We start from the raw sequence: 9,942 nt of genomic DNA, 5'->3' as shown, positions 1-9,942 counted from the left end.
CCACTGATAGCCTTCTCCTCCATGGCTTTGTCTAGCCCTCTTTTGAAGCCATCCAAGCTGGTGGCCGTTGCTGCCTCTTGTAGGATTGAATTCCACAGTTGAGCTATGTGCTGTGTAAAGAAGTACTTTCTTTTGTCTGTCTTGAATCTTCCAACATTTAGCTTCATTGGATGTCCATGTGTTCTTAGTATTATGAGGGAGAAAAACTTCTCTCTAACCACTTTCTCTATGCCGTGCATAATTTTATACACTTCTTTCATGTCCAGTGGCATCACTAGGGTTGGTGTCACCCGGTGCGGCCCTCAGTGCCTTGTCTCCCGAGAGTGTGAGTGATTGCGCGCACATAGCATGCGCGGCTTCGCGTAGCGCATGGCCAAACAACAGGGCCCGGGAGTGCGCTGCCGCTACCGCCGCTGCCACCTTCTAACAGCCGAGGAAGGCAGCCGGCGCGGCACGCGAAGGCTCTCGTTGGAGCCTAGGCGGTGCCGGAGGGGGGCGGCTCTGGGTGTCACCCCCATCTGGTGGTGTCACCCGGTGCGGCCCGCACCTGCCACACTGCCCCAGTGACGCCCCTGTTCATGTCACCTTTTACTTGCCTTTCCTCTAAACCAGCCTTTCCCAACCTTTGGGTCCCCAGATGTAACTGGACTATATTTCCCATCATTCCTGACCATTGGCCTTGCTGGCTGGGGCTGATGGGAGTTGTAGTCCAACAACATCTGGGGACCCAAAGGTTGGGAAAGGCTGCTCTAAACTAAAAAGCCCCAAATGTTGCAACCTTTCCTCATAGAAGAGTTGCTCCATCCTCTTGATAATTTTACTGGAGCTTCTGCCCTGGAGTCCTCAGAGGAGGGTGATATAAACTCCTTAGGCCAGGAAGGTGCTGGCAACATGGCCTCTGCTTGCACCAGCCCTTATGGAATTGTAGGGACACCTGGAGATGGCTCTGGGAGCCATTTGGGTGGTGGAGCGTCACCTTTGCATGCAGAAGACTTCTGGTCAATCCTTGGCATCTCCAGGTAGGGCTGGGAGAGACCCTGTCTGAAACAGTGGAGGGCCACTTCCAGTCAGTGTAGACCATATTTAGGTGGATGGACCAAGGGTCTGACTCAGTATAAGAAAGTTTCCTACATTCCCCTGAATCTGTGGCCTTGTCCCCCAAAGATGGGGAGTCAGACCCCACTGTCGTGACAATCAGTTTTGATAGACGTGCTTCCTGCAGGCAGCTTGCCATGGTACTGATTGCATTCTTGAGAACACTCAGTTCACGTGGGGTAACGATGAGACCCAACAGGCTCAGACTGGGCCCAGCGCAAACTGGGGATGTGCCTCAGAATATGCTCCAGAATCCTTTGTTATGCCCAGGAATTCCTTTGCTGGCAAATGGAGAGATTTGAAAACCATGGGCTTAAACCACCAAAGCCTTGAGGTTTTCACCCAGCGTGCTGCTGAAAGCCAAGACTTAACTAGCTGTGCACCCGCAAATTCAAGACCTCATTCCCACATCCAGTGCTTAACTCTCAATCTGCTTTGACTCTCACACAGTTTCCCCATTCTGTTGGGTTCTTCCATGGTCTTTGAACCCATTAGCCAAACATATTCCCTCCTCAGCTAACTCTCTTTTTGTCTCCTTCTGTATTTTCCATTTAAACTCACACTGTTTTCTGACACACACACCCCCCCGCCTTGGCACTCTTCTAGTTTATCAGAAATTATTTTTACCCGCAGAGCTCTGGGTATTCCCTAGAGCAGCTAGCGCACTTGCTCCTTGAGAGTGTGCCTGGAGGTTTATTTTTCCGAGTGTTTGTTTCAATGAACGATCGCTTTTTATCTCTTAATTATCAAGTTGATATAGGTTTCCTCCTGCACCTCTTCCATCAGGCTGCTTGCTTAGTATTTCATTAGTCACTATAAGAAAGGTCCGGTATTATTATTCCATTGCTTCAGTCCTAATGTATACCTGAAGATGATGATGATGATGGTAATGATAATAATAATGATGATGTCTTATTTATATCCCGCCTTTTGGCCAAAAGACCCTCAAGGCGGCTAATAATGTGATGATTAATTGGGACCCTCCAGAAATCTCTTTTTATTGTGCATTCATGATGATTTGTACTCATAATGCTGTCAGGGTGGCTATCTGCAATCTCACTTTCAATATTGTTTGCACCTGCAACCGTTTTGGGGCAGACATACTCTTTCGTTTCCAGTCCATGCATGTCCTGTAACTTTCTGCTGACATCCTGTAGCTTTTTATACCACAAATGTTTCTGGGTTGGTTTGTTTGTGTTTTGTTTTTGTCCTTTTGTTGCACTGTAGTGTAAGTGTGTCTCTGTGGACAGCAGTAATGCAATGTCATTCAGAAAGCATTGCAGAAATAATAATAACACAGAATGATGTGTAGATGGTCCAGTATAAATCCACCACCAACGCGCTGTTATTGCATCAACAGCATGTTGCAGAATATGGCCACAAAATAAAAAAGCCAGTTTGGAGGGGGCCCTTGTCTTTGCACCGGTTTCATTCTACAGGTGCGGGCCATTTATATGGCCGTTGGTTTGTGTATGCTCTGTAGTTCTGAGGAATGTGGCTTCTGGACCCTTTATAAGGCCAGTTCTACAGGAGGCAGGTGAAAGAGCGGGTGCTTGTCTGCAGAGCAATCAACAAAGGAGAGTAGTCTTTTGCAGCATCTTCAGGCAGTCTCTAGATGGAGGACTGGCCAGTCCGGTTGCAGGGCTCTTCATGTTTCCCCAAGGCTGATGGCCCTCACCCTTCAGTGTGGGTGGTGCCTTTTTGGTTGCATTAGCAAACAGCACTCACTCCTGAATCCTGGGACGAGTGGGAAGAGGTGGGCCCTGCAAAAACAAGATACAGTGTGGGACACTTCTGTTCTGGTCTCCAGGCACTCCAGGTTTTTTCCATTTGGGGGTTCCTTCTCCATTTCGTTTTGGAGTTTTTCTGTGGAAATGGGGTGGACACATCTATGCCCATACTGGCTACATTTAAATATATTTAATTTCTCCACTGATGTCTCTGGGCAATTCTTACGTCCGTTCCTGGGGATATTTTAAAATAGTGTGAACTAGGAAATGACCTACAAAGAAGACTGCATCTGGCTACACTTTTTATCTGTCTCTCTTTCTCCTTCCTCGTCTAGCCACTCCATTCCATTATCCCTCCCACGTAGTTGTCAGCTGTCTCTCTCTCAGTCTGTCAATATGCCATGTGACTGAGGTTATCCTTGGGCTATTTTTTGGATCCCCCCCCCCAAACCTCAGGATTGTGCATGAGTGGTGTGGTTTTTGTTTACATTTCTGTGAAGATGGGAAAATGTGAATCGGTATTGGAAGGAATTGTCAAGCAAGAAATGGAACTCATCAACATTGCAATACTTGGTGTGAGTGAATTAAAATGGATGGGAATGGGACATTTTCAATCAGGCAACCACAAAATGTTTTATGCAGGAAATGAGAAATTAAGAAGAAACGGGGTTGCTTTAATAGTGAGAAGTGATATAGCAAAAGCAATTAGGAGCTATAACGCAAGGTCTAAGCAAGTGATATCAAGGAGATATCGAAGAAATTTCTGACGTGTTGGAGATAACTTTCTCCTACAGAAAGTGGAGGAAGCAACCAGAGGATCAGCTATCCTTGACTTGATTCTAACCAATAGAGATGATTTGGTGGATGAAGTGGCAGTTACAGGAACTCTGGGGGAAAGTGACCACACCATACTTGAATTCTTGTTTTTAACAGAAGCAAAAGCTGAGAGTGTGGGGTGGACTGAATGAACAGCATACGTTGGCAAACCACGCTGCTGTTCTCAGTACACTATCTCTCAAGACATTGCGATCTGACCAGTGGAAAAACAGGATGTGGTTAACTTTATGGCTGTAAACGATACTGACATCTGTAGTGGTTAAATAACTGCCTGCATATTGCCACGTAGATAATGCTGTTGTACTATGTATGTACGTGATGTTATACAATAGTTAAAGGTCATAGGCTGTTTATGGAGAGAAAATAATCCACGCCTCCAAGCGGAGGTAAAATAAAAGCGGAGACGAGAATTACGAGGGGGGCTCCGAAATTGAACTCTGGTCTCACCGTGTCTCACTGTGTCGTGATATCTACATCTGGTGACCTCGACGTGATTCAGAACAAACACCCTCGTACCCACTGGCAGGATCAGCCAACGGTGCACCTCAGCGTACAGCTCCCATTCGTGAGTATGGGGGGGGAATTGTCAGCTCAGCAGAAGGTTCATGCACAAGAGCTACAAAAAATTTTAAAACAGGATACCTCAGCTTTTATAAGTCGTTCTCACATTGAATCATTGTTAAAAACAATTCAATGTCAATGTCCATGGTATCCAGAGCAAGGATCACTACGTCAGTCAGATTGGATAAAGATAGGGAGAAAATTACATGAAGAACCAAGAGCACCTATTCACCATCTCTTATTATGGCAAAAGTGTGCTGAGGCCATTAGTCATTTAGGGATAAAAGAGACATCGCTGTTTGCCAATTCTGACCAGAAAACTCCTCTTTATCCCCAACTTTCTTTACCTACACCTGAAAAGGATATTGAGAAATTTGTAAATGCTCCTCCATATAGCCCTCCAGTTCAACAAGAACAGGTTACTGGGAAGGTTAAAGCAGCCATAGCTCAGGCTGCAGCCTCAGGATTATTATCTATGGAAGAAATGGGAGACTGGGAGGGTACAATTTCAGCTTTTCCCGTTACATATCAGCCAGATCCTAATAATGCTAATAATCGCATAGCAACTTGGACAGCTCTTCCGTTTTCTGTTATTAGAGAAATAAATAAGGCAGTAAGAGAATATGGGATTACGGCTAATTATGTACAAGGGATGTTGGAAGGAGTAGCTACTGGATATAACATGATCCCTCAAGATTGGAAGGATCTCTTTAGGATGATTTTGACTCCTTCGCAATATGTAGTTTGGGACCAAGAATTTAGACATGCTGCTATAGCAGCTGGGGATGCTAATATCATTCCCGAGCAAATTTATGGGTCAGGTAATTTTGCTACCATAGCACAACAAGGGGTATTGCCTGAAGCCGCATTTCATCGAACTGCTGAGTGTATACAGAAAGCATTTAAAAAGGTGCCTGCTGGGAAAGAACCCTTACGTTCTTTTACGAATGTACGGCAGCAAGCAACAGAGCCCTATTTTCAGTTTGTTGACCGTTTGAAAGAGGCTCTGACACGGCAGGTTGATAACCCTCAGGCACAAGGGGAATTATTGTTAAAATTAGCTTACGAGAATTCTAACACAGACTGTAAAAAGATTTTGAAAAACATTATTCATAGACCGCAATATGAATTGGGAGACATGATTCAAGCTTGTGCAGAGGTAGGTACACATGTTCATGCCATGACATTGTTAGCTGGGGCATTAAGACAGGGTAACAAACCTACAGGCAATTGTTTTAATTGTCAAAAGCCTGGTCATTTCAGAAGGGAATGTCGGGCTCCTGGCGGAGGAGCATTTAAAGGTGGGGGCACTGTTACAAACCGGCCAAAGAAAATCTGTCCGAAATGTAAAAAGGGTTATCATTGGGCTAATCAGTGTCGTTCAGCTCCCACTACCAATACCAATGTGTCTTCCCGTCCTATTGAGGGAAACTGAACTTGGGGCAGGCTTCCAGCCCCGAATCTCAAGGAAGTGTACCCACCCCTGCTACTCAAGGAAGCGCTGGAATTGATTTAATACATGCAGAGTCAAAAGATGTTCCTTTGCCTGGAGCAGTTCTTTTAATGCCTACCACACTCACTGGCCCTTTACCAGAAGGCACCGTAGGCCTTGTACTACCGCGATCCTCTGCTTCCAAGAATAATATAATGGTGGTACCTGGTGTTATTGATTCTGATTATCAGGGAATTATTTATATTCAGTATTGGAGTCACCTTCCCCTTCAGTTGAAGAAGGGAGATTCTTTTGCGCAACTATTGTTATTGCCATATCGTCTTTTCACATCGAACACTTCCTCCCAAAAACGTACTGGTGGATTCGGATCTACAAGGACGAAATCGCCGAGTGTGAGTATTTCAGGTAATCCTTTCCATCCACAGGTAGCTGCAGTACTGGCAGAAGTGACCAGGGAGAAACCGGTTCGTAAGTATTGTTTAAACAATGTTATTTTTGAAGGTATTATAGATTCTGGGGCAGATGTCACAGTAATTGCTGAACATAACTGGCCATCCTCTTGGCCAGTAGAAGTGGCCCCTTCTGTGTGGGGAGTGGGCGGAGCTCAGGATTCAAAACGGAGTAAGGATTGGATACAAGTTGTTGCTCTTGATGGTGATCGTATAGCCCACATTCGCCCTTGTATTTTGGACATTTCAGTAAATCTGTGGGGAAGGGATTTACTGGAGCAATTCCAGACCACCATTGTTATTAATGATTAGCCAACAAAAGGCAGCTCTTCCTTTACAATGGAAGACAGACATACCCATTTGGGTAGAACAATGGCCCTTACCCAAAGAAAAATTAGAAGCTCTGCACCAACTGGTAAAGGAGCAACTGGAAGCTGATCATATAGCAGAAAGTAATAGCCCTTATAACACCCCAGTGTTTGTGATTAAAAAGAAATCTGGAAAGTGGAGGCTCTTACATGATTTACGAGAAATAAATAAATTAATTGTGCCCATGGGTCCGCTACAATGTGGGACGCCTAATCCAAATTTAATTCCATATGACTATTCCTTAGCTATTATAGACCTGAAAGATTGCTTTTTCACAATACCGTTACAAGCGCAAGACGCACCGAAATTTGCGTTTACTGTTCCCGTATATAATAACTCTGGCCCTGCGCAACGATATCAATGGAAAGTGCTACCTCAGGGCATGTTAAATAGTCCAACCCTATGTCAACAGTTTGTAGACATGGCCCTGCGACCCTTTCGGGCTCAATACCCTACATTATTGGTCTACCATTATATGGATGACATCTTGGTGGCTGGGAGAACCCTCCCATCTATGTGGCAACAACACCTTACTGATCATTTGTCACAGTCAGGGTTGCAGATTGCCCCTGAAAAGGTACAACTCAAAGAACCATTTCTGTATTTAGGACATAAATTAATGCAATCCTACTCCACTCCTGTATTGCCCTGTCTTACTTTGTCAATGAAGCCAACTTATGTAGAACTACAACAATTCTTGGGTTCTATTAATTGGATTCGACCATATTGTAAACTTACCACTCAAGACATGGGGCCTTTATTTGAATGTTTAAAACAAGGACGTCAACCTGCAGATATTATTACTTTAACGAAACAGGCAAGGCAATCCCTAGAATTAGTTTCTACAACGTTAAAAGCTATTTGGGTGGATCGACAAATATTGAATAAACCACTGATTTTATTTGTTTTATTTGATGGAAGCCAACTTTTTGCTGCACTCACTCAGGAGTCAGGCTCCAATGCTACACATATAATAGAGTGGCTTTACTTAGCCCATACACCAAAGTCATCTATCACAACTTTGCCAATGCAAGCAGCAGAAATAATCCAAAAAGCACGATTACGATCAAGGCAATTATTAGGTATCGATCCGGTTGAAATTTCGTTGCCTCTTAAACTTTACACATGGGAAAATGCTGTTGCGCTTTCTGATGACCTTCAATGGGCTTTAGTCTCTTATTTGGGCACAATTTCATGTCGTTCCTCATCAGATCCACGGCTTCAAATTACACAAAAAATTCCTATCCAGTTTCAATCTGTAATCAGTTTACAACCCTTACCTGCGGTCACGGTCTATACTGATGGCAGTCCAACTAGAGGGGTTGTTGCATGGCACGAGCAGGGGGTTTGGAAGACAATTTTCACCTTACCCCAAACTTCCGCTCAGAGATCTGAGTTGGCCGCTGTTAGTATGGCGCTGTTGACTTTTGCAGATCAGGAGGTTAACATTATTACCGATAGTCTTTATGTTAAGAATGTTGTACTTGCATTACCCGGTAGTTATGTCTCTCCCATGCTGGACACTAATCTACTTGCTCTTATGCTTACACTTCAAAAACTCATACATACTCGGTCTTGTCGATTTGCTATATTTCATATTCGCAGTCATCAACCTTTCCCAGGATTGTTAACAGAAGGTAATCAATATGCTGATCAGGCTCTTCGTGCCCTCCTTTGCACACCCATAGAAAGTCATGCCCTTCATCATCAAAATGCTAAAGCACTCCAGAAGCAATTCCATCTTACTGCCCAGGAAGCCTCTGCCATTATTCAACAATGTCCCCAATGCACACAGTTAACTCTATCCCCAGAACCAGGAGTGAACCCACGAGGTCTCATAGTTAACCAGTTGTGGCAAATGGATGTTACACATTTTCCTACTTTCTCCCCATGGAAGTATTTGCATGTTACAGTAGATACATATTCCGGATACATATGGGTAACTCCTCAGAAAGGGGAAAAAACTAAGAATGTTATTAATCATGTCATTCGTTCTATTGCCATCATGGGCCAACCTCAGACGATAAAAACTGATAATGGTCCTGCATATGTTTCACAGCAATTTGCACAGTTTTGCACTAAGTGGTCCATTACACATTTGTTTGGTATTCCTTATAATTCTACAGGTCAAGCTGTCGTCGAACGTACCAATCGTACCCTTAAAGAGCATTTGCTTAAACAAAAACAAAAAGGAGGAGTACCACTGGGATTGGCCACCAAAGAGGAGTGGCTGGCACAAGTGTTGTTTACCATTAATCATTTAAATTTGTCTCAATCTCCCAATACTCATTTTTCCTTTTCTACTCGAGCGCAGCGGCATTTTCAGCAGTCGGAGTCTCTACCTGCCCCGCGGGTGCAGTTTCGGCAACTACCAAATCCAGAGTGGAAAGGCCCAGTTCCGCTTATAACGTGGGGTCGAGGTTACGCGGCTGTGTCTACGCCTGACGGTCCTGTGTGGGTACCTGCTAGGTGTATCCGGCCCTGGAAAGACGATGTCCTGGCACGATAATCTTAAGAATCCCATCCCTAATTTTTCTCTGCAACTTCAGGATACTGGGATGTCTTCCAGGAAGCGTGGTCGGAATGTTCCGCAACCTCCCGTGACTTGGGGCCAAATAAAGAACTTAGCAACACAAGCAGAAAAAGCAATGGAACAAGCCGGGGTGGACAAGACAACTGAGAATACCATTCTTGCTTTAATTGCGTCTTTAAATACAAATTCTATTTTTGTACTTTGCATTTGTTGGATTTTAGGAAGCGCCGGGGCTGACAGGTTGGGGCAGGAGTTGGGGATGCGGTTTCAACACAATATCTGGGTTCAGTTAGCAAGAATGACAAATGTGAGTGACTTTTGCATGACTGAACATGTACAGGAAATGGGTATGTTGGGAACATGTTTAATACCCGTATGCAAAGCACCTGGGGATATTGGGAACATTACAGGACTTGGGCGGTTCATGAATACTTCAGAGATTAAATATCATACTGTTTCGAATTGGGGAACTCCAACCTTCCAGCTGCCTGTTAATGCTTTTCAATTATTTACATCACATGTTGCAAATTCCATTAATAATACGTGTGCTCGGATGGTTAATTGTAGTCGACATAAGGTGCAGAAGGGATGTCTAAAGGTTGGGAGACCCACATGGAATTGTACACAGCACATTAACATATCCAGTATGTACGGACACATTCCTTTACCAGGTGGATGGTTTTGGACATGTGGAGAAACCACTTTTAATTATGTTCCCGCTAATATTTCTGATACCATCTGTTGCCTGAGTCGACTGGTTCCCATTTTCCTTCATAAAAGGGAGTTGCTAGCCCAACGTAGGAAAAGAGAAGCTGTTGCCATGCCGGCTGATTGTAATGACAAGGTGGAATTGCTTAATAAAGCAGAAAGTGTATCACTAGCCATCTCCCTTGTTGGACTTCCTGCATTGGCAGT

General features: G+C 44.3%; 1 long non-coding RNA gene across 1 annotated transcript; it reads left to right on the top strand.

The window, feature by feature from the left end:
* The first annotated feature begins 3,815 nt into the window (after positions 1–3,815).
* Positions 3,816–9,534, top strand: LOC133363267 (uncharacterized). The gene is made up of 3 exons (XR_009757642.1): positions 3,816–4,227; positions 6,102–6,144; positions 8,809–9,534. It is a non-coding gene; the product is annotated as an uncharacterized LOC133363267 (long non-coding RNA).
* Positions 9,535–9,942: the final 408 nt, after the last annotated feature.

The sequence above is a fragment of the Rhineura floridana genome, chromosome 8 (assembly GCF_030035675.1).
Source record: "Rhineura floridana isolate rRhiFlo1 chromosome 8, rRhiFlo1.hap2, whole genome shotgun sequence".
NCBI classification, from domain to species: Eukaryota; Metazoa; Chordata; class Lepidosauria; order Squamata; family Rhineuridae; genus Rhineura; species Rhineura floridana.
This window is presented reverse-complemented; position numbering and strand designations above follow the sequence as displayed.